Raw genomic sequence first — 25,356 nt, forward strand, 5'->3', positions numbered from 1 at the left:
GAGATACAGAGAGAGAGAGAGAGAGAGATACAGAGAGAGAGAGAGAGAGAGAGATACAGAGAGAGAGAGATACAGAGAGAGAGAGATACAGAGAGAGAGAGATACAGAGAGAGAGAGATACAGAGAGAGATACAGAGAGAGAGAGATACAGAGAGAGATACAGAGAGAGAGAGATACAGAGAGAGATACAGAGAGAGAGAGATACAGAGAGAGATACAGAGAGAGAGATACAGAGAGAGATACAGAGAGAGATACAGAGAGAGATACAGAGAGAGATACAGAGAGAGATACAGAGAGAGATACAGAGAGAGATACAGAGAGAGATAATGAGAGAAAGTGGGAGACCCAACAAACCCCGAAAAACTCTGAAGTAACCCTGAAGTTAGGCAACACTTTTTAATGACTGTACAGTAGTCTATACTTAATAAAGCATTTATAATTGATTAGTAAATAGTTTTTTCATCACTTATTAATCATTACTTTATTCATAAGATGTTAAATATAGGTCCTTATGAGATTTTTGTGTGGCCTCATCTAAAGTGTGGGCTAATTATACTTTATAAATACTTTATTCATGTTTTGAGTGACCAGTGTAATTTTTCACAAAAAGATAGACATGCCATTGGTAGACATTCCAGCAGTACCTGATGCTCCTTTAGGTCTGAAAATAACATATCAATGGTAAAAGAATAAGCACACAACACAGGACGTTTAAGGAAATATACAGGATATATATACATACATTTTATTCACAAAAACAACTGTTGCAAGGACATGTTGAAGAGTTCTAATGTGAATGTGCTTCTGATGTTGTCTACCTTGCAATATCGAATGAATCATTAATTAGTGAGGTATAGCCTGCGCTACACACAACAGCTGGCCGGACCGCAAAGTTTTTCTCTAGTGGATTTTTCATTACTACTGATATGTGATGTATAAATGTTACATGTATGATTTGCAGGTATACATATTACATGTATAACCCCTAAATGCTTCCAGTGTGTCAGTCTTTGAACTATTTTCACACATGGCTTTGCTTGGCAAAATGGATTGCTCTGAGTGACTGCAATCCACACTTTGGTTTTGGTAGAAAAGTCACTGCCAAGAAACACTAACGGACAAAAAACATGATCATACACAGCATAGTAACACATCACACCATTCCAAGCATTTTACTGTTTTGGAATACAATGTTCAATATGCTTAAAGATTCTCTATTGTGTGCTTATTGTTTAACCCTTGATATGCTCCAAGAGCGTCAGGTACTGCTGGAAGTTCTACCATTGGCAACTCCATCTTTTTGTGAGAAATTACACTTGTCACTCAAACTATTCATGAAGTATTTATAAAGTATAAAATAGCCCACACTTTAAACGAGGCCACACAGAAAGACTTAAATAATGATTAGTAAATGGCTTTAAGGACCTATATTTAACATCTTATGAATGGAGTAATGATTAATACATGATGAAGAAACTATTAACTAATCCATTACAAATACGTTATTACGCGGAGTTATTATAAAGCGCTACCTGAAGTTATAATTTGAAACATAAGAAAGCCAAAGTCCTGGCTAAAACACAAGAGCCCGTCACTGATGAAATGGTCCGAGAGAGAGAGAGAAAACAGGACAGGCAATGAGCATCAGCCAACACACAAACTGATTTCTGTGATCCAGAATGTTGTGTCAGGAAATGACAGAGTTCATATCTGATGTCCTGTAAAGGAATAACGACTGATTAGAAACAAAATAGCTGCTGAGGTGAGAGATTGCAAAAACCATCATCATCTCACTGCCCCAGACCGGCCATAGATTGATGATAAGAGAAGGAATTCTGAGTAAGGAACAATTTCCCTTGAGGACTTTCACCTGAAAGAGACGAGGCCTATTCACCCTGTGTGTGTGAAATTGTGTGTGTGCACGCAAGTGTGTGCGTGTCTGTGCGTGTGCACGTATGTGTGAGTGTTCATTTCCCTGGAGGTTTTTTACCTCAAAGTGAGCAGCCCTTCTAATGCACCCTGTGTGTGTGTGTGTGTGTGTGTGTGTGTGTGTGTGTGTGTGTGTGTGTGCGTGCGTGCGTGCGTGCGTGCGTGCGTGCGTGCGTGCGTGCGTGCGTGCGTGCGTGCATGTGCGTGTGCTCATTTCCTTGTGGAATTAAAGAGAAAAGGAATTAATTCAATCCTCTCTCTCGTTAGACAGGTGAAAACTGGGAATTTAAAACAGTGACTGACTAACTGAGGAGAGGGGGAAGAGAGGAGTGTATGTGAAAGGTTGAAAGAGAGAGTGGCGATAGTGATGGATAGAGAGTGGCTGATGAAAGTACATACAGAGAGAAAGGGAGGGACACGGAGAGGAAGAACATTACAATGAAGAAGAGAGAGAGACAAATAGAAAGAGATAGACAAATAGAGAGAGAGAGAGAGAGCCAGAGAGAGAAGGGTGACGAGGAAGCGAGAGATAGACAAATAGAGTGAGAGAGAGTAATGACAGGGGAAGGTCAACTCCATTCCAGACAGAGCCAATCTAATGGATGCAAAACAGCTTGTATATCATTCCTCATACTATAGGAGAGCAGAGAGCAGGGGGTGGGGGGTGGGGGGGTGGGGGGGGGCTGGTCTAACTCAAGGTGTCATAAAAATATTTTCACATGACTCTCCCCTTCTACTGTAAAATAAATTGCACACCCCTCTTCATATAATTACCCCAAAATAATGTTTACGGCCACAAATAACAATAAATGTAGCGACCCTGTGATAAATGTAGCGACCCTTTGTTCATAAACGTGGATATCGACTTTGCCACTTTCAGAATGCTTTTGTGGCACAGTTGAAAGTGGCGTATATTCATGTATGCGAAGGCAAGCCAGGCTTCCCCAAAAAAATGTACCAATAAAATGTTTTGAAATAAATAAAATAATTGATCTTTCATCTCTCTGTGTTTCATCATTTTCCTTCAATTCGCAGATGCTGAATATATCTCACAAGAGAAAGCATCCGAGACAGCGCACCTCTGTCTCTCTATGTGTAGGCCGTCTATCTGATACTGTCTGATCCAAACGAGTATGACATTGTTGCCGCCCGTAGCATTGAAGGCAAGGGAAGCAAGCGAGCATCTGGCCTCCCTTGACAAAAACAGTATAAAAAATGTGCCAATCAGCACTGAGCTAAACTTAGCGAGCTCAACTGTGAATGGTGTCAGGGAAGCCAGCTTGGATCTGGCATCACTCCTATCAAATCCCATTGAGAGTATATGTCATAGCCAGCTAAGTAAAATTGTCCCTTTCCTAAATTAGCCATGGATGGAGATAGGGGTTTGGACTTGTGGTTTTACTTAATTCTCCGTACTGGCCAACGATTACAACGGCGATTCTGATCCAACCATTAATTCATACATTGTTGTGCCCCTGGCCTGAGAGGATGGAAGTTCAATATGTAGCTAGATGGTGAAGGCTAATGTTGGTGAACCTACCAGGTTTTAACCTAACCTACTAGGTTCTAACCTAACCTACTAATGTTGATGAACCTACAATGAACCTACCAGGTACAACCCCAAATCCGTAAACACAGGCACCCTCTTAGATATCATCCTAACCAACCTGCCCTCCAAATACTCCTCTGCTGTCTTCAACCAGGATCTCAGCGATCACTACCTCATTGCCTGCGTCCGTAACGGGTCTGCGGTCAAACGACCACCCCTCATCACTGTCAAACGCTCCCTAAAACACTTCAGCGAGCAGGCCTTTCTAATCGACCTGGCCGGGATATCCAGGAAGGACATTGACCTTATTCCGTCAGTAGAGGATGCCTGGTTATTCTTTAAAAGTGCTCTCCTCATCATCTTAAATAAGCATGCCCCATTCAAAAAGTGTAGAACCAGGAACAGATATAGCCCCTGGTTCACTCCAGACCTGACTGCCCTTGACCAGCACAAAAACATCCTGTGGCGTACTGCATTAGCATCGAATAGCCCCCGCAATATTAAACTTTTCAGGGAAGTTAGGAACTAATATACACAGGCAGTTAGCAAAGCAAAGGCTAGCTTTTTCAAACAGAAATTAGCATCCTGTAGCACAAACTCCAAAAAGTATTGGGACACTGTAAAGTCCATGGAGAATAAGAGCATCTCCACCCAGCTGCCCACTGCACTGAGGCTAGGAAACACTGTCACCACCGATAAATACGTGATAATTGAGAATTTCAATAAGCATTTTTCTACGGCTGGCCATGCTTTCCACCTTTTCACCATGCTTTCCTACCCCGGTCAACAGCCCTGCACCCCCCACAGCAACTTGCCCAAGCCTCCCCCATTTCTCCTTCACCCAAATTCAGATAGCTGATGTTCTGAAAGAGCTGCAAAATATGGACCCCTACAAATCAGCCGGGCTAGACAATCTGGACCCTCTTTTTCTAAAATGATCCGCAGAAATTGTTGCAACCTCTATTACTAGCCTGTTCAACCTCTCTTTTGTATCGTCTGATATCCCCAAAGATTGGAAAGCTGCCGTGGTCATCCCCCTCTTCGAAAACCAACTTAACAAACAGATCACCGACCATTTCGAATCTCACTGTACCTTCCCCGCCATACAATCTGGTTTCCTTGCTGGTCATGGGTGCACCTCAGCCACGCTCAAGGTCCTAAACATTATCATAACCTCCATCGATAAGAGAAAATACTGTGCAGCTGTATTCATCGACCTGGCCAAGGCTTTCGACTCTGTCAATCACCACATTCTTATTGGCAGACTCAACAGCCTTGCTTTCTCAAATGACTGCCTCGCCTGGTTCACCAACTACTTTTCAGACAGTTCAGTGTGTCAAATCGGAGGGCCTGTAGTCCGGACCTCTTGCAGTCTCTATGGGGGTGCCACAGGGTTCAATCCTCGGGCCGACTCTTTTCTCTGTATACATCAATGATGTTGCTCTTGCTGCTGGTGACTCTTTGATCCACCTCTACGCAGACGACACCATTCTGTATACTTCTGGCCCTTCTTTGGACACTGTGTTAACTAAACTCCAGACGAGCTTCAATGCCATGCTCTTCAACCGATCGCTGCCCGCACCTGCCCGCCCAGCATCACTACTCTGGACGGTTCTGACTTAGAATATGTGGACAACTACAAATACCTAGCTGTCTGGTTAGACAGTAAACTCTCCTTCCAGACTCACATTAAGCATCTCCAATCCAAAATTAAATCTATAATCAGCTTCCTATTTCGCAACAAAGCATCCTTACTCATGCTGCCAAACATACCCTCGTAAAACTGACTATCCTTCCGATCCTTGACTTCGGCGATGTCATTTACAAAATAGCCTCCAACACTCTACTCAGCAAATTGGATGCAGTCTATCACAGTGCCATCCATTTTGTCACCAAAGCCCCAAATACTACCCACCATTGCGACCTGTATGCTCTCGCTGGCTGGCCCTCGCTTCATAGTCATCGGCAAACCCACTGGCCCCAGGTCATCTATACGTTTTTGCTAGGTAAAGCCCCGCCTTTTCTCAGCTCACTGGTCACCATAGCGGCACCCACCCTGTAGCACGCGCTCCAGCAGGTATATTTCACTGGTCACCACCAAAGCCATTTCTTCCTTCAGCCTCCTTTCCTTCCAGTTCTCTGCTGCCAATGACTGGAACGAACTGCAAAAATCACTGAAGTTGGAGGGTCATATCTCCCTCACTAGCTTTAAGCACCAGCTGTCAGAACAGCTCATAGATCACTTCACCTGTACATAGCCCACCTGTAATTAGCCCATCCAACTACCTCATCCCCATACAGTTATCTATTTTATTTATTTTGCTCCTTTGCACCCCAGTATCTCTACTTGTACACTCATCTTCTGCACATCTATCACTCCAGTATTTAATTGCTATATTGTAATTATTTAGCCACTATGGCCTATTTATTGCCTTACCTCCGTTATCCTACCTCATTTGCACCCACCGTTTATAGACTTTTTCTATTGTATTATTGACTGTATGTTTGTTTATTCAATGTGTAACTCTGTGTTGTTGTTTGTGTTGCACTGCTTTGCTTTATCTTGGCCAGGTCGCAGTTGTAAATGAGATCTTGTTCTCAACTAGCCTACCTGGTTAAATAAAGGTGAAATACATTTTTTCAAAATTAAATTAAAAATGTTAACTAGCTAACGTTGCCCTTGAATAGAACTTAGGCTAGCGAGCAAGCATTTTAGCCAGGTAGCCTAGGACCCTTTGATCGTTGGATCATTTTCAAGGGGCTTTACTGGCATGGGAAACATATGTTAACATTGCCAATGCAAGTGAAGTAGATACTACACAAAAGTGAAATAAACAATAAAATGAACAGTAAACATTACACACATTGAAGTTCCAAAAGAATAAAGACTTGTGTCCTATTATGTATATATACAGTGTTGTAAAGATGTGCAAATGGTTAAAGTACAAAAGGGAAAATAAATAAACATAAATATAGGTTGTATTTACAATGGTGTTTTTTCTTCACTGGTTGCCCTTTTCTTGTGGCAACAGGTCACACATCTTGCTGCTGTGATGGCACAGTCTGGTATTTCACCCAGTAGATATGGGAGTTTAACAAAATCGGGTTTGTTTTCAAATTCTTTGTGGATCTGTGTAATCTGAGGGAAATATGCATCTCTAATATGGTCATACATTTAGCAGGAGGTAAGGAAGTGCAGCTCAGTTTCCACCTCATTTTGTGGGCAGTGTGCACATAGCCTGTCTTTTCTTGAGAGCCAGGTCTGCCTACAGCGGCCTTTCTCAATAGCAAGGCTATGCTCACTGAGTCTGTACATAGTCAAAGCTTTCCTTAAGTTTGGGTCAGTCACAGTGTACTCTCTGTTTAGGGTCAAATAGCATTCTAGTTATGTCTGTTTTTTGTTAATTCTTTCCTATGAGTCAAGTATTTATCTTTTTGTTTTCTCATGATTTGGTTGAGTCTCGTTGTGTTGTTGATAAATCCTTCTCGCATCTACGCTCTCCTCCTCTCACCTTTTCCCTTTGCTTGTGGACTTCAGTGCACAGCACATCAGCTGTCTGTGACCAGGCAGAAATAACTTCCCAAGACAAACCTTCATATCATAACCGCTTAACGCTACACACAGCCTACGTCGTTGTCACCATATTAGTATGGCCCCGGTGGCAATACATTTATAAAACCAAAAGCTTACCTTGACTTGTAAGAGTTCCAGTGTTGAATAGCCATAGCCAGCTAGGTAATATAGCATCCCTCTTTGTTTGAGCCGGGGGTTTGAGTAGGCTAAACTAGCTAGCTGCATTTGCTAGCTAAGTAAGTGGAAATTAAAATGGAAAGAAATAAGAAGCATAGCTAGCTCTCTCTCTCTTTTTCTCTTGCTTCCCCTTCATTTTTGAGGAAATTAATTAGAAAACTTTTCAACTATTGTCTTTTTTCTGTTTGAGTCAACTCCTCACTACATTTTATGCACTGCAGTGCTAGCTAGCTGTAGCTTATTATTTCAGTACTAGAGTCATTCTCTGATCCTTTGATTGGGTGGACAACATGTCAGTTAATGCTGTAAGAGCTCTGATAGGTTGGAGATCGTCCTCCAGAAGTGCTAATTACTGTGTAAGTCTATGGAAGTGGGTGAGAACCACAAGCCTCCAGAGGAGGATGGAAACTAGCTGTCCTCCGGCTACACCATGGTGCTACCCTACAGAGTGCTGTTGAGGCTACTGTAGACCTTAATTTAAAATTGATTTAATAAATTATTTGGGAGCATGTGAATATATTTAGTATAGTTTTATCTAAAAAGGATAGCTTCTTTAATGTTTCACTGTTATGATTCTTTATGAAATTCACTGAGGAGGATGGTCCTCCCCTTCCCTCCTCTGAGGAGCCTCCACTGATATACACAGTACAAATATTTTCTTAAGTGACCGGGATTGCACAATAAAGTCAGGGATTTATTTATATTGTGGTCCCTATTTTCTACATAAATACATATACAATTACATAGATAACAGACACATTACAGAGATACAGACCAAAAAAATTATGACCTCCAGATGAGTATGAGAGGGGAGTTTACAATTCTTCCAAGCTTGTTTTGGTTGGTCTGTAGCTTATTCTTTAGATGTTTGGGGCTGCTGGTTAACCATGATGTGCAGGCATAATAAAAGTGACAATAGACTAGCACAGTCTTTAGGGTGCATGTAGCTAGAAAATAACTTTTGCGATTACATTTCTATATAGGCTACCGAAAACAAAAATGAAAGTTAAATGGCTTTCCATTGCAACTCTAGGCCTACTGATGGTTTTGTCACAGAAAATGCTGCGTAGGTACAGGCATGTGCCCACTCCGAAATTGGCACATGCCGTCTAGCCGACAGCTGTCAGATATTGCCGACTAAATGAGATAATTATGGACAAAAGTGTGAGATTATGTACTTCACTCGCATAAAAAGTTTGTCTGGAAACCTGATTCATTTCAAGCCACTTTGAGGACGCTGGAATTTTATTTTGGATGAACATGACTACAGGAGACTTTTGAAGTCGCCTCATCAGATTCAAACATTGTGACTGTGTCACGTCCTGACCTTAGTTCCTTTTTTGTGTCTCTATTTTTGTTTGGTCAGGGCGTGAGTTGGGGTGGGCAGTCTATGTTCTTTTTCTATGTTGTTGTATTTCTATGTGTTTGGCCTGGTGTGGTTCCCAATCAGAGGCAGCTGTCTATCGTTGTCTCTGATTGGGAGCCATATTTAGGTAGCCTGTTTTTCATTGTGTGTTGTGGGTGATTGTTTTCTGTCTTAGTATTGGTTTCCAGGCGGAACTGTTTCGGTTGTTCTTTTTTGTTTACTTTGTATTGTAGTGTTCAGTTCAGTTTAATAAAATGAAGAACACTTACCGCGCTGCATATTGGTCCAATCCTTGCTACTCCTCATCCGACGAAGAGGTGATCCGTTACAGACTGGTTGTGTTTATGCCACATTTAAAAGGTAACACATTTTAAAACTTAAATGATAAATGTTTAGGTTATAATGAAGCGTTAGGTTGTAATTGCGTGAGGAATAGCCGCTCGGATTGGAGAGGAGGCAGAGGGCTTGTTGAGCTTTCCTGAATAACTGGGCCTGCCGGGAGCATACTGTACAGTGCATTCGTAAAAGTAGACCCCGTCACTTTTTCCACATTTTGTTACGTTGCAGCCTTATTCTAAAATGTATTAATTAAAAACACATCTTCATCAATCTACACACAATACCCCATAATGACAAAGCGAAAACAGGTTTTTAGATGTTTGTAAATGTTTGTAAAAACAGAAAAAGCTTATTTACATAAGTATTCAGACCCTTTGCTATGAGACTCAGAATTGAGCTCAGGTGCATCCTGTTTCCATTGATCATTCTTGAGATATTTCAACAACTTGATTGGAGTCCACCTGTGGTAAATTCAATTGATTGGACATGATTTGGAAAGGCACACACCTGTCCATATAAGGTCCCACAGTTGGCAGTGCATGTCAGGTCAAAGGAATTGTCCATAGAGCTCCAAGACAGGATTGTGTCGAGGCACAGATCTGGGGAAGGGTACCAAAACCTTTCTGCAGCATTGAAGGTCCCCAAGAACACAGTGGCCCCCATCATTCTTAAATAGAAGAAGTTTGGAACCACCAAGACTCTTCCTAGAACTGGCCCCTTGGCCAAACTGAGCAATCAGGGGAGAAGGGCCTGAGTCATGGAGGTGACCAAGAACCCAATGGTCACTCTGACAGAGCTCCAGAGTTCCTCTGTGGAGATGGGAGAACCTTCCAGAAGGACAACCATCTCTGCAGCACTCTACCAATTAGGCCTTTATGGTAGAGTGGTCAGACAAAAGCCACTCCTCAGTAAAAGGCACATGACAGCCCGCTTGGAGTTTGTCAAAAGGCACCTAAAGATCTCCCAGACCATGAGAAACAAGATTCTCTGGTCTGATGAAACCAAGATAGAACTCTTTGACCTGAATGCAAAGTGTCAGGTCTGGAGGAAACCAGGCACAGCTCATCACCTGGCCAATACCATCCCTATGGTAAAGCATGGGGGCGGCAGGTAGCATTGAGCCAGTAACCGAAAGGTTGCTGGATTGAACCCCTGAGCTGACAAGGTAAAAATCTTCCGTTCTGCCCCTGAACAAGGCAGTTAACCCACTGTTCCCCGGTAGGCCGTCATTGTAAATAAGAATTTGTTCTTAACTGACTTGCCAAGTTAAATAAAGGTTAAACAAAACATAAAAAAATGAAAATGCTGCGGGGGATGTTTTTCAGTGGCAGGGACTGGGAGACTAGTCAGGATCGAGGGAAAGATGAACAGACGCAGGCTGCCTTATTGTTCCTAGAATTTAACCAAACAGCTGGAGGCAGGGCTTTCTCCTATATAAATAATTTTTTATAGATTGGTCTGCCTATCCATGTGAGAGATGCTGTCTCGGTCTCGACCTTTAAGTCTTTACTGAAGACTCATCTCTTCAGTAGGTCCTATGATTGATTGTAGTCTGGCCCAGGTGTGCGAAGGTGAACGGCAAGGCACTGGAGCGACGAACCGCCCTTGCTGTCTCTGCCTGGCCGGCTCCCCTCTCTCCACTGGGATTCTCGGTCTCTGACCCTATTACGGGGAATGAGTCACTGGCTTACTAGTGCTCTTCCATGCCATCCCTAGGAGCGGTGTGTCACTTGAGTGGGTTGAGTCACAGATGTGATCTTCCTGTCTGGTTTTGCGCCCCCTCGGGCTCGTGCGGTGGAGGAGATATTTGTGGACTATACTCAGCCTTGTCTCAGGGTAGTAAGTTGATGGTCTGTTTATATCCCTCTAGTGGTGTGGGGGATGTGCTTTGGCAAAGTGGGTGGGGTCATATCCTGCCTGGTTGGCACTGTCCGGGGATATAGTCGGACGGGGCCAGCCTCCAGTATCTATGATGCAATAGTTTATGTGCCGGGGGGCTAGGGTCAGTCTGTTATATCTGGTGTAATTCTCCTGTCTTATCTGTTGTCCTGTGTGAATTTAAGTATGCTACCTCTAATTCTCTCTCTCTCCCTTTCTCCCTTCACTCCCAGAGGACCTGAGCCCTAGGACCTGAGCCCTAGTACTACCTGGCCTGATGACTCCTGGCTGTCCCCAGTCCACCTGGTCATGCTGCTGCTTCATTTTCAACTGTTCTATGGAATCCTGACCTGTTTACCGGACGTGTTACCTTGTTCCGGACCTGCTGTTTTGACTCTCTCTCTCTACCGCACCTGCTGTCTCGACCTCTGAATGCTTGGCTATGAAAAGACAAACTGACATTTACTCCTGAGATACTGACCTGTTGTACCCACTACAACCACTGTGATTATTATTTGACCCTGCTGGTCATCCATGAACGTTTTAACATCTTGAAGAACAATCTGGCCTTCATGGCCATGTACTCTAAAAATCTCCACCCGGCACAGCAAGAAGAGGACTGACGACAACTCAGAGCCTGGTTCCTCTCTAGGTTTCTTCATAGGTTGCTGCATTTCTAGGGAGTTTTTCCATGCCACCATGCTTCTACATCTGCATCTTTTTTATCACTTTATGACATCTTCGGATGTAAAAACAGCTTTATAAATACATTTGACTGAATGGCGCAAAGTACAGAGGCATGCTTGATGAAAACCTGCTCCAGAGCGCACAGGACCTCAGACTGGGTCGAAGGTCCACCTTGCAACAGGACAATGGCCCTCAGCACACAGCCAAGACAAAGCAGGAGTGGCTTTGGGACAAGTCTCTGAATGGCCTTGAGTGGCCCAGCCAGAGTTGGGCCCGGAATTGAACCCGATCGAACATCTCTGGAGAGACCAAGCTTCATGCTTCATACCCAAGAAGACAAAGTACTGAGTAAAGGGTCTGAATACTCTACAAGGTGTTGAAAGCGTTCCACAGGCAATGCTTCTCAGTTCTGTCAAGTTGGCTGGATGTCCTTTGGGTGGTGGACCATTCTTGAGTCCCCATTGTAAGGCTGGAGCTGAATGCACCATGTGAATGTTCTTCACAATGCATTAGACAGTATATTGCTGTTCAGTTGTTGATAAAATGGCTACTGTGGATCAAAACTATTTGACAGGGAGCTAAGCGCCGTGGTTTGAGATGCACAGTCAATTTCAGTATGCAAGTGATATAGATAGGTATGTTTACGTGGATGGGATACTTGGCACGGTATGTAAGCAGTATAGCCAATGGGATGTTAGACACAGTGTGTAATCACGGCTGTACCAGTAGGTACTGTATGTGTGCGTGGATGGAATGCTCAGACCAAAGAGAGGTATTTGTATGTGGATCAGCAGTAGAGTGCGCTGTGTACATGGATGGATGGGTTGTGTGCAGTGTGTAAGCTCTACTAGTAGGTACGTGTACGTGGATGGGATGTCGACTGCTCTGTATAATTGCACTGCTCCATGGGTAATGATGACCCTGTTGAACTGTGTGCTGATTGGCTCCCTGGCTCCCACGCTGTAAAGGCTCAACCAATAGGAACTGTCGCTAGGGTTTCAGAGCTAAGTGTAAAAGGGAGAGAGAGAGAGAGACTGCCTGAATCTCCATCACACCAGGTTCACACACAAACATGCACAGTTGTGGAGATTCTGTAAACAAGGACCTTGGCAAACACAGCACAGCAAGGCGACAACATAGCGAGGGGGGTTCAGGGACAGGCAAGGAAAAGAAGACAGAAGAGATTGAATGATATGGAAAAAAAGAGGAGAGTGCGCAGAGGTGGTAAAAGAAGGGAAGAGATGTGGGAAAAGAGGAGAGGAAGCTTGAGGCTACAGTGTCTTCTAGTCTGTGCTTTCTACTGGGGTTATTGAGAGGTCAGAGATGGTTTGCTGAATGAGAGCAGACTGGTGAAATAGTGGAGACATTCTGGAGACACAGCATTACTGCCAACCCTTACGGAAAAGTGTTCCAAAAATACGTTTTCATGTGATCACATGATTTCATGTGAAGTTAATGCAATAACGTGTGACAGTATGTAAAGCAACATGTGATAACATGAAACTACACGTGAAAACATTTGGTCACATTTGAACTATTCCAAAAACATGTTTTCACATGATTTCATGAGAAATAATGTAATATTCCACAAATCATGTGAAATACTTTTTCTGTAAGGGAATCCTCATTATATTCTCCAGTCCCCCTGTCACACACACACACACACACACACACACACACACACACACACACACACACACACACACACACACACACACACACACACACACACACACACACACACACACACACACACACACACACACACACACACACACACACACACACACACACACACACACACACACACACATACACACACTAACCAGTGGAGTTTTGATCAGATTGCCTGCGGGTCCCTCGTTAGCACCGATAAGCGGATGTGACATCCAACCTCAGGTAGGGCTGAGGCTCGAAGGCTCCAGAGCTTCGGCAGGCAGCCCAGGGGAGATAGTGCTGTGGTCAGACTGTGCTTATTACCCTCCACACATCTTGAGGGGAGCTCGGGGACCTGGCCCGAGCAGACACACAGACACTGAGAGATGAGGCTACTCTCCAGGGGATAATCTGTTGACAGACAAGTCTCAGGCTGGAGTTCACGCTTGCCCTTTCTCTCTTCCACTCACTCACCCGCTCTTTTCTCCTATCCACATGTCCTCTTCTGTCTCTCTCTTTCACTCTCGCTTTTACACTCATTACTTTACTCTCTCGTTCTCTCTCTCTCTCTCTCTCTCTCTCTCTCTCTCTTACACACACTCCTCTCTGCCAGAGAGGTCACAGCTGATGTCCCAATGATGTCCAAGTGGGCCGAGAATAATCAGTCTGTGTGCGCACAGCTGCTTGTGTGTGTGTGTGTGTGTGATCTCCCCATGCCTTCTGTGAACAGGGGTATCAGATTCACCGGCGGCTGTCATGAGGGGATTTAAAATTATGACCAGGACAACAGGCATTCCTCCGCCCCTCCCTCTTTCCACCCATCCTCTCCACTCCCTTCCACTTAACTTTACAGATCTCTCTTCCAGCAATGAGTAGCAGAATAACCGATGGATTTACGAATGCGCAGCACCCGTTGAATATGACTGGTCCGTAAATGTCAGAAAAATAACGTAATTAAGTTGTTGCCAGCAGCACAGTTACAGTCTCACCAATGTTGTAGATAACATGAAAGCCTAACCAGCTCTGCTAGGGTGAGAAAAATGGCTAGAGTGAGGTGTTTTCTCATTTATGTCTGGAAGTAGCTAGCAAGCTAGCCAACTTTAGCCAGTTACCTTGGGTGCTTGACTGCTGTTGTGAGGTCTGAACGCTCTGAATTTATGAACGGATAATCTGATAACGCTATGAATTTATGATTACCCAGAGCACACTCTGAGCGCACTCTGGCACTCCAGAGTGAATTTACGAACGCACCCATAATGACAGCAGTCATATTCGCCTGTGTTTGCGATGTCATATGGCCATTAGGTGGGTGTTTGTGTTGTCATATTGGCCAAATAGAACTTGGCCCGTGATATTTTTTTGGGGTCATAACGGCCATTTAAAATGAGAACTCTGATTGTGACGTCATAATGGCCATTTGAGATTAGAACTCGGGTTGTGTTTGTGATGTCATAAGAACAGAACTTTGTGTTTATGACATAATAACAGTCATTTACATTCATAACAGGGTGTGCTTGTAATATTTTAATGGCCATTGGAGATTCGGCACGGAAACAACACCTGTCACTCATGAGTTTCTTCACATCATGTCCTAGAAACTCAAGACTCTTAAAGACTTCTAAAACAGAATAAACTAAGCGTTTCTAAATCAGATGAAAGGCTTTTGGTTTTGGGAGAACACTGATAAATAATAGAAGAACGTTTTTTGGGGTAAATAATGGTGAGGTGCTTTTTTGCATCTACCCATAAACTATTCAGATAGCATAAAATAACCACAAACAGATGCCCTAAGACGTTATACAGAGACGTTATACACAGACGTTATACACAGGACAATAAATATGCAGTACTGCAAAGGCCACATATGTGCACACACAGAGGGAGGCACACACAAAAACATGCTGATGCACGCACGTACACACATACTGTAGATATATTGATGCACCACAGGCATATGCACACAAAGAAATAGCAGATTTTATCCGAGTATCTCAACCAATCCCGTACCTCCCCATCTGCTTAGTATGCGCTGCACTTTATCCGGGGACGGATAAAAGTTTAAAAAAATCTGTTCTGTTCATCCAACAGCGGGACAAACGAAGTGGGGGTGGGAGGATGGAGGGAAAGAGAAAAAGAAGGGAGCGAAAAGAGCTTGAGGAAAGATGATGACAGCTCCCAGTGTTTAAAATAGTTTCAAGTTTCAAGTTCTATTAGTCGTATGTACCCTGAAAAGCGACGTTCCAAAACACTTTTGTGATCCTAATTTTGCCCGGAACACATTAATTATTAATTCTGGACCAATGACACGCGGAGAGAGAGACAAAGAGTCAAAGCTCTATTCTGATTCACATAATAAATTCATGAATCAATGTTAAAATAAGGAGGAGGAGAGAAGGAGAGGGAGAGAGGTGACGAGAGAGCCAAGGATTCAGAGGCCTTATGAGCCTCGAAGGGGGAGAGAAAAGGGAAACAGAAAGTGGAGAGAAGGTTAAGAATTTGTTCTTAAGTGACTTGCCTAGTTAAATTAAGGTTAAAACAAATAAAAGAGGCACAGAGAAACAGAACAGCACACAAAAGCCAGGAAACGGACAGACTGCAGACAGGCTGAGATGAAGAGAGAGCTGTGTAGAAACAAATGAAAAGAGAGAGGGTGAATTGATCTTGTGTACAAACGTAGATCTTGGTAAACACAGATAAAGTACGGAAGCTAAATGAGATGTGTGAGTACAGGAGGAATGAAAAATAACCCATTTCTTTTGTTTTAAGCGAGGTGTTTGTGAGTGTAGACTTGGGTGAAAATCCAAGGTGAAATACTGAAAATACCTAGTCAGTTGTACAACTGAATGTGTCTTCCGCATTTAACCCCTCGTGTTATAGAAGGGTCCAGACACGATTTCACTTATTCTTGAGACACATACCCCAACCAGCAAGTCATTTTCGGATCCTCATTGTGCAGTACAGAAGAAGCATTTTCAAGTAAAAAAATATGAACAAATGCTCCAAAAACACCAAAATACGTCCTTTTAGAAATGGAAAAGCTCTCAACATAGTGACACAGATGGTGTAACACACAAAATTGAATATTATCCGCAACGTTCTATTCCATTTTGTTGTGACTCAAACAAACCTCTCCGTCCATTCTAGCAGCAGGCTTCACAGAGAATGGAACAACTGGATAGGGGAAACAGCTCTAGTTGCACAATATGGAATATAACATCGTGGATAAAGTTCAGAATGACAATTGCATGTGTACAATATCTAAAGACCTGCATTACTATACTGAGAGCTTTTTGTTTCTAAAAGAACCTATTTGGGTGGTTTTGGAGCATTTGTTCATGTTTTCGCAGAGCCCCAGTACTGCACAAGGTCCTGTGAGGTAAAAAAGTCCTGTGAGGTCCTGATAGAGAGAGAAAAAGGGAGAGAGCGAGAAATTATAAAGACAGCGAGAGAGGATATAGAGGCAGAAGAGGATGGAGATACAGAGAGAGAGATAGAGAGAGGAGGACAGAGACAGAGAGAAGGATAGAGACAGAGAGAGAGGAGGCATCTTGCCGTGGGTCATTTTACTCTCTGTGCTAATCATTGTCACCCAAACAAGCCAGAAGGACAGAGAGTGTCAAGGGATTTACAATGCCACACACACACACACACACACACACACACAGTCACGCAATGCCAAAATACAGTATAGCATGCTATTCTTAACTCTCTTACACATGTACACAGACAGTACACATACGTAAAAACACACACATGCACGCACGCACACACATGCTCTCTCCTTTCTTTCTCTCTCTGACAGAAATACTGAGCTACTGTAGCAGCATGCACAAGCAATAGCCTTAATGAAAATGCCACTTTCATCTCCTTGCTACTCCACAATCCACTTAAAGGCCAGCAAGAAAAACGTAAGGAAAACGTTGAGTTGACTGTGCAATGCAGTGTATGATTCGACACAATTTTATTTCATAGTAAGTGGAGCAGCTAGGCAGTAAGTAAGTGTGTGGAGCAGCTGTGTGTGTGTGTGTGTGTGTGTGTGTGTGTGTGTGTGTGTGTGTGTGTGTGTGTGTGTGTGTGTGTGTGTGTGTGTGTGTGTGTGTGTGTGTGTGTGTGTGTGTGTGTGTGTGTGTGTGTGTGTGTGTGTGTGTGCGTGCACCAGTGAAGGCTCATAACAATGGCTGGAACGAAGAGAATGTAACGGCATCAAACACATGGAAACCATGTGTCTGATGTTGTTGACACCTTTCCCCGGATTCCGCTCCAGTCATTACCATGTGCCCGTCCTCCCCAATTAAGGTGCCACCAACCTCCTGTGGTGAGCACGTCCGTGTGTGTGTGTGCGTGTTTGTATGTAACTTGCACTTTAGTATCATATATAGTCACAGCGTATGTGACAAAGAAAAAGGACACTGTGACCGCTGTATGCCTCCGGTCCCTGAGGAGTATGATGTCTGTGTGCGTGTGTGTGTGTGTGTGTATTGTATATTCACATTGGTGAACTGTCTTCAGGCTTTCGCACAGCCTGTTTGTGTTGCAGTGAGGCAGAACTAACGTCTGAAGCACTGCGCCCTCACAACATTGTGTGTGTGTGTGTGCGTGCACGCATGTGGATGTGCGTGTGTTTGCATCTACAGTGGAGGCTATATCAGCTGCGGCGTCAAAGAATACTACGAAGCACTTATCTACAATACCACCCAGTCTTAAAGCACCCTATTCCCTACAAAGTGCACTGCTTTTGACCAGAGCCCACCACATAGGGTATAGGGTGTCATTGGGTGCCATCCAACCTGGAATACCTGATGGTAAAATGCTGACCCTTCTATCTCCCGATAGCCGTGACAATAACAGATGAAAACTCTGTCTACATCTCAAGCCAACATCTCACTGGCACTCAATGATCTGTACGAGGCTCTAAACAAGCAGGAAACTGCGCACCCAGAGGCTGCACTTATTGTTGCCCGGGATTTTAACTCTGCATCACTAAGGGCCCTCAAGGCCCTCCCCCTTACCCCCTACTTCCTGTATACATGCAAAAGCTCAAGCAGGGAGAACCTGTGACACGCTCAATAGAGAAATAGTCAGATAAAGTGGAGGTTACGCTACAAGACTGCTCTGTTGGCACGGACTGGAATATGTTCTGGGACTCTGCCGATGGCTTTGGCGAGTGTTTGACTTCTGTCACCGTCTACATAAGAAAGTGCATCGATGACGTTGTCCCCACAATGAAAGTTTACTGCTTTCCCAACCAAAATCCCCGGATGAACTGAGATACGCGCCAAGCTAAAGGACAGAGACACAACTTCTAAAATCTTACATTACACAATGATTCCGTAGTTGATCCTGCCCTGCGTTTCTCGATTATCGTTGGAAGAAAATGCAGACGCACAAACAGTGAGTTGCTTTATTAGGGTGCACATTATTATGTGCAGAAACATCACAAAAGATACGAAGGCGCAGAATATGGATTTAATATGAAATTATCTTTTTGGTTTCTGTCATGGTAGCACACAGATGTAATATTGGTGGAGTTAGTTTTGCATGCCCCGGTGCCCTGTGTGGGTGGAGATTTGACTTAAGTACCAAAGGAATGATCTAGAATAAGCAAACTCCACTCATCTGGGGCATTGGGCCATGTAAAACAATCTCGCCCATTTAAAAGGCAGCCACGTTCTCTCCACAGCTCCACTACTCTGTCTTCCATCACTTCGGTCCACACAATGCGTGTTGCTTTCTTCTTCGCCATCATTGTTTTGGTCTCACACGCTGAGTGCTCATTGGCTATTGGCAGCAGTCCTTGCCCAATCACGACGTAGCACTGCTCATACTACATTATCGGGACATCCAACAGGGGTCTGGAGAACGGAAAAGCCATCATCGGTGCGTCCTTGACCTGCTCAAACTATGCGAGTCCCGATGTACTGATCCTAGCCCAAGTTCATAGGATTTCACCCCATCATGAAAATGTGTCTGGAATGGCAAAAACATGGCGAATTCGAGGCAAAATCCTGAAGTGTATCCCCAGCATAACCCTGAGGCTACAGTTGAGGATAAAAACGCTTAGAAGAAGTCCCACTGCCTCCACAGGCCATCAAACATGCTGAAAGACAATACAGGAATAAGGTGGAATCCTACTACACCGGCTCCAACGCCCGACACATGTGACAAGAACCACAGTCTATTACGGATTATAAAAGAGGACCACGACTTAAACTACCCAACGATGACTCCCTATCAGATGAATGTAATGCTTTTGTACACGCTTCAACAAAAACAACACAGAGCCTTGCAAGAGGGCACCCGCTGTTCCAGAGGATTGGGTGATCTCGGTCTCCAAGACTGACGTTAGTAAGACTTTTAATCGGGTCAACAATCGTAAGGCTGCAGGGCCAGACGTTATTCAAGGTTGCGTCCTCAGGGCATGAGCAGACCAGTTGGCTGGCATCTTCACAGACATTTTCTACCTATACTTTATCTCAGTCTATAATCCCTACATGTTTCAAGCTGACTACTATCATTCCTGTTCCCAAAAACTCCAAGGCAATGTGCCACAATGACTACTGCTCTGTAGCAGTCATATCAGTAATCATGTCATCATGAAGTCCTTTGAAAGGCTGATCATGGCACACATCAACTCCATCATCGCAGACATCCTGGACCCACTCCAATTAGCATACCACCCCAACAGATCCGCAGATGACGCAATCTCAATTGCACTCCACACTGCTCCCACCTAGATAAGAGAGAATTCTGTTCATCGACTACAGCTCAGTGTTCAACACCATAGTGCCCTCTAAGCTCGTCAACAAGCTCGGCACCCTGGACCTGAACACCTCCCTTTGCAACTGGTGAGGGTAGGCAAAAAGCACCTCCGCCACACTGACCCTCAACACGGGGGCCCCACAGGGTTGTGTGCTTAGTCCTGTACTCCTGTACTCCCTGTTTACCCACAACTGTATGGCCACGCATGACTCCAACTCCATTATCAAGTTTGCTGACGACATGACGGTGGTACGCCTGATCACTGACAATGCTGACACGGGTGGAGGTCAGAGTCCTTTTAGTGTGGTGGGGCAGCAGTGGAGCTTCAAGTTCCTCTGCGTCCACATCACTGAGGACCTAACATGGTCCTCCCACACCAGCACAGTCGTGAAGATGGCACGACAATGCCTCTTCCCTCTCAGGAGGCTGAAGAGATTTGGTATGGGCCCTCAGGACCTTTTACAGGTGCACAATTAAAAGCATCCTCACTGGTTGTATCACTGCCCTCAAACGCAAAGCCCTACAGAGGGTGTTGCGGAGAGCCCAGCGCATCACTGGGTGCGAGCTCCCGGCCATCCAAGACATTCATGCCACCTGAGCCATGGACTGGTCTCGGACCAACAGGCTCAGAGACAGCTTCTTTCCCCAGGCAATAAGACTGTTGAATAGCTAGCTACCCTTCTCCCACAGATTATCCACACTGACTACATGCACTGACTCTATGCTCATCCACAGGTCTCTACCATTCAGGCACACACTCCTACACTGACACTCTTCTCATTCACGCATACACACATAGCTACATACACACACTCTCATGCACCCATGCGCAAACACTCACTACTGAGGCCACACATATGCTGCCATAGTGATTATAGTGACTACTATTACCATTCGCTGGTGCTACGTTGATTACTATAATTATTATTACCATTCGTATTTATCCTGCTACCAGCCACTTTCTACCCCTTTTCTATTATTGTGATTATCATTATCGTTGGTATTTATCCTGCTACTAGTCACTTTACCCTTGTTTACATACCTACATGTACATACTGTACCTACCACAATTATTCCAGCACATTGGATTTATGGTACTGGCACCGACCTGTATATAACTGCATTATTGTGTTTCTCTTCTTTTTTCCCCTCTTGTACTTGATATGTTTTTCTTCTTATCTATAGGGAAATTCCATGTTAAAGCAATTCTACTGAGACTCTGTTTTTCACTTTAAAATGTATGCCAAACATATCAACCACCAACAAAAAATGGCCATTAATAATTCAAATTTCCTGTTGCTGCAGGATTATTTTCCTGCTGTAGCAAACTGGCTCAAATTAAGATCCTACATCTGTACAACTCTATGCACCAGACTACTTGGAACAATTTACACAGTAAAAAAAAAACTATTTGGGAGAAACTCTGCAGACGCAAACACGGTATCTGCACAGATCTTCCTGTAAATGTGAAATTGTTAAAATATGTCCTTGTGCATAAAGTTCTATGGTTTATTAAATCAATGGTTTTAGTCTCAGCGTATTTCCGTTACCATGGACCCATATTATTACCTTTTATTCTGCATTGTTTGGAAAGAGCTTGTAAGTTAAGCATTCCACTGTACTGTTTTACACCTGCGGTATCCTGTGCATGTGACAATAAAACTTTGAAACTTGAAACATTTGTGCACAACACACACGTTTTTCTCACAGCATGTTTCTAATTGTGAGGATAAAGGGTATCTGAACAAACCTCTGAAGTGTAATGGAAGAAACATGTCTATAGCAGTACTTTACAAACAACAGGACTGCACTTAATAAGCCAAAGGAGCACAGAGTATCAGAGCGGACAGGTCATAGAGATTGAACACTGATTAACACTCTCCTTTAAGCTCTGCTAGTCTTTCAAGAGCCATTCATCTACTGAGAGAGAGAGAGAGAGAGAGAGAGAGAGAGAGAGAGAGAGAGAGAGAGAGAGAGAGAGAGAGAGAAAATAGAGATAGGATAAGGTTGAATGTCAACAGCTAAATCACCAAGCAAACAGCGGATAGAGAAAACACAAAGACAGTGTGTGTAAACATCGATAACTCTGATGTGGATGTGTGAGAGAGTGGAACAGGGCATGTGTGTGTGTGTGGAAATACAACTAGACACACATACACTAGAAAACCCTGGTATGAGAGGCCATCCCCTAGTATTATGTTGCATCTCACCCCCTGCCCTCCACTCCCGACCAACAGATGGCATCGGATGCCACCCCCCCCCCACACACACACACACACACAGTGACATCGACAGAGTCTAAACTGTAAGGCATAACAACATACAAACACACACTGAGACACAGCCACAAAAGATAGAACCTCACTGCATTTTTAAATGGCAAAAAAATCTAGCAGATTGAATTAAATCCACTACCCCTCTCCTCCTACAAAACCACAACAATCTCAACCATGTCAGCCGGCCAGGACACTTTAAACATGAATCCAAATGGCCGAAGGTTATATTTTGATAAAACATTTCAATTTGCCACAGCTTACTGAAAGCATAGCTGATCTGATGACTAACCTGGGCTTAACAAATGACAGACAGAGTTCGAGCAAACTTTCACACACCCCCGCACGCACAGGCGCGCGCACACACGCACACGCACACGCACACACACACACACACACACACACACACACACACACACACACACACACACACACACACACACACACACACACACACACACACACACACACACACACAGTAAAAGGACATTACACACACAGATACATTCATGTTCAAGGTCGCAGACACACAGGCAAAAGAGGAAAGGAAGGAAGCGGAGGAAGGTGAGAGGAAAGGATCCATCTAACAACAAACGTTCCCACAAATATAGAGAACTTTCCCTTAAGAATCTCATTAGGTCATTAACTAGCGTTTTCATAGGAATGTTCTCGTGATCTGCAAGAAATGTTTTCAAGAGACCATTCCCTTAAAAAAAACCTGTATGTCTTAGCCCTTAGATCGCAATATCTACTAAGGTAGCAAATGGAATTGTTTTAAGATGGTCATAAAATGTGTTATTTAGCCATTTGATTTGGAATTTTAGGTACCTGCAGGTATAAAAAAAAGATGTAAAAACATTTATTTGATGAAACATTGAATTTGGCCTTAACTGCTACAGTCCATAGAAACACATTAAATAACATATTCATAAATGGCAAAACATAAAAAAATCATAAGGAACAAGGTTTTGAAGTGTCTGTCCTGTATCTGAGAGATACACTATATGTACAAAAGTATGTGGACATCCCTTCAAATCCTGCCCGCCGGGCACTTACATAAAAAAATAAATAATAAAGTATATATATATACTATATATATATGTAGATGTCCTAACCGACTTGCCAAAACTATAGTTTGTTAACAAGAATTTTGTGGAGTGGTTGAAAAACTAGTTTTAACTGTATATTTATATTTTTATATATATATAAATATACAGTTGAAGTCGGGAAGTTTACATACACTTAGGTTGGAGTCATTAAAACTCGTTTTTCAACCACTCCACAAAATTCTTGTTAACAAACTATAGTTTTGGCAAGTCAGTTAGGACATCTACTTCGTGCATGACACAAGTAATTTTTCAACAATTGTTTACAGACAGATTATTTCACTTATAATTCACTGTATCACAATTCCAGTGGGTCAGAAGTTTACATACACTAAGTTGACTGTGCCTTTAAACAGCTTGGAAAATTCCAGAAAATAAGGTCATGGCTTTAGAAGCTTCCGATAGGCTAATTGACATAATTTGAGTCAATTGGAGGTGTAACTGTGGATGTATTTCAAGGTCTACATTCAAACTCAGTGCCTCTTTACTTGACATCATTTGAAAATCAAAAGAAATCAACCAAGACCTCAGAGAAAAAATTTCAGACCTCCACAAGTCTGGTTCATCCTTGGGAGCAATTTCAAAACGCCTGAAGGTACCACGTTCATCTGTACAAACAATAGTATGCAAGGGACCACGCGATGTGACGGCTGGGACCACGCAGACGTCATACCGCTCAGGAAGGAGACTCGTTCTGTCTCCTAGAGATGAGCAAACTTTGGTGCGAAAAGTGCAAATCAATCCCAGAACAACAGCAAAGGACCTTGTGAAGATGCTGGAGGAAACAGGTACAAAAGTATCTATATCCACAGTAAAACAAGTTCTATATCAACATAACCTGAAAGGCCGCTCTGCAAGGACTGCTATAAAAAAGCCAGACTATGGTTTGCAACTGCACATGGGGACAAAGATCGTACTTTTTGGAGAAATGTCCACTGGTCTGATGAAACAAAAATAGAACTGTTTGGCCATAATGACCATCGTTATGTTTGTAGGAAAAAGGGGGAGCCTCGCAAGCCGAAGAACACCATCCCAACCGTGAAGCACAGGGGTGGCAGCATCATGTTGTGGGGGTGCTTTGCTGAAGGAGGGACTGGTGCACTTCACAAAATAGTTGTCATCATGAGGCAGGAAAATTATGTGGATATATTGAAGCAACATCTCAAGACATCAGTCAGGAAGTTAATGCTTGGTCGCAAATGGGTCTTCCAAATGAACAATGACCCCAAGCATTCTTCTAAAGTTGTGGCAAAATGGCTTTTAGACAACAAAATCAAGGTATTGGAGTGGCCATCACAAAGCCCTGACCTCAATCCTATAGAAAATGTGTGGGCAGAACTGAAAAGGTGTGTGCGAGCAAGGAGGCCTACAAACCTGACTCAGTTACACCAGCCCTGTCAGGAGGAATGGGCCAAAATTCACCCAACTTATTGTGGGAAGCTTGTGGAAGGCTACCCAAAATGTTTGACCCAAGTTAAACAATTTAAAGGCAATGCTACCGAATACTAATTGAGTGTATGTAAACTTCTGACCCACTGGGAATGTGACGAAAGAATTAAAAGCTGAAATAAATCATTCTCTCTACTATTATTCTGACATTTCACATTCTTAAAATAAAGTGGTGATCCTAACTGACCTAAGACACATAATTTTTGCTAGGATTAAATGTCAGAAATTGTGAAAAACTGAGTTTAAATGTGTATGGCTAAGGTGTATGTAAACTTCCGACTTCAACTGTGTATATATATATTTATATATTTTTTTACCCAATTGGTAGTTACAGTCTTGTCCCATCGTTGCAACTCCCGTACGGACTCGGGAGAGCCGAAGGTCGAGAGCCGTGCGTCCTCCGAAACACGACCCAGCCAAACCGCACTGCTTCTTGACACAAGGCCAGCTGAACCCGGAAGCCAGCCGCACCAAATGTGTCGGAAGAAACACCGTACACCTGGCGACCGTGTCAGCGTGCACAAGCCCGGCCCGCCAAAGGAGTCGCTAGAGCCCGATGGGAAAAGGAAATCTTGGCCTGCCAAACCCTTTCCTAACCCAGATGATGCTCGGCG

The 25,356-nt window shown here is 43.5% G+C and overlaps 1 protein-coding gene across 2 annotated transcripts in view; it reads right to left on the reverse strand.

Moving 5' to 3' along the window:
* LOC139559865 (leucine-rich repeat and immunoglobulin-like domain-containing nogo receptor-interacting protein 3) overlaps positions 1 to 25,356 on the reverse strand; it is a 67,398-nt gene that overhangs the window by 26,431 nt on the left and 15,611 nt on the right. The window contains exon 1 of one of the 2 annotated variants that reach the window (XM_071376255.1): positions 13,326 to 13,728. The exons of the other annotated variant lie outside the window; for it this stretch is intronic. The gene's annotated coding sequence lies outside the window, so the exon portion shown is untranslated. Of the gene's footprint in view, positions 1 to 13,325; positions 13,729 to 25,356 lie in introns of those variants that run through there. 2 annotated transcript variants of the gene reach the window in all.

Source organism: Salvelinus alpinus, chromosome 30, assembly GCF_045679555.1.
Source record: "Salvelinus alpinus chromosome 30, SLU_Salpinus.1, whole genome shotgun sequence".
NCBI classification, from domain to species: Eukaryota; Metazoa; Chordata; class Actinopteri; order Salmoniformes; family Salmonidae; genus Salvelinus; species Salvelinus alpinus.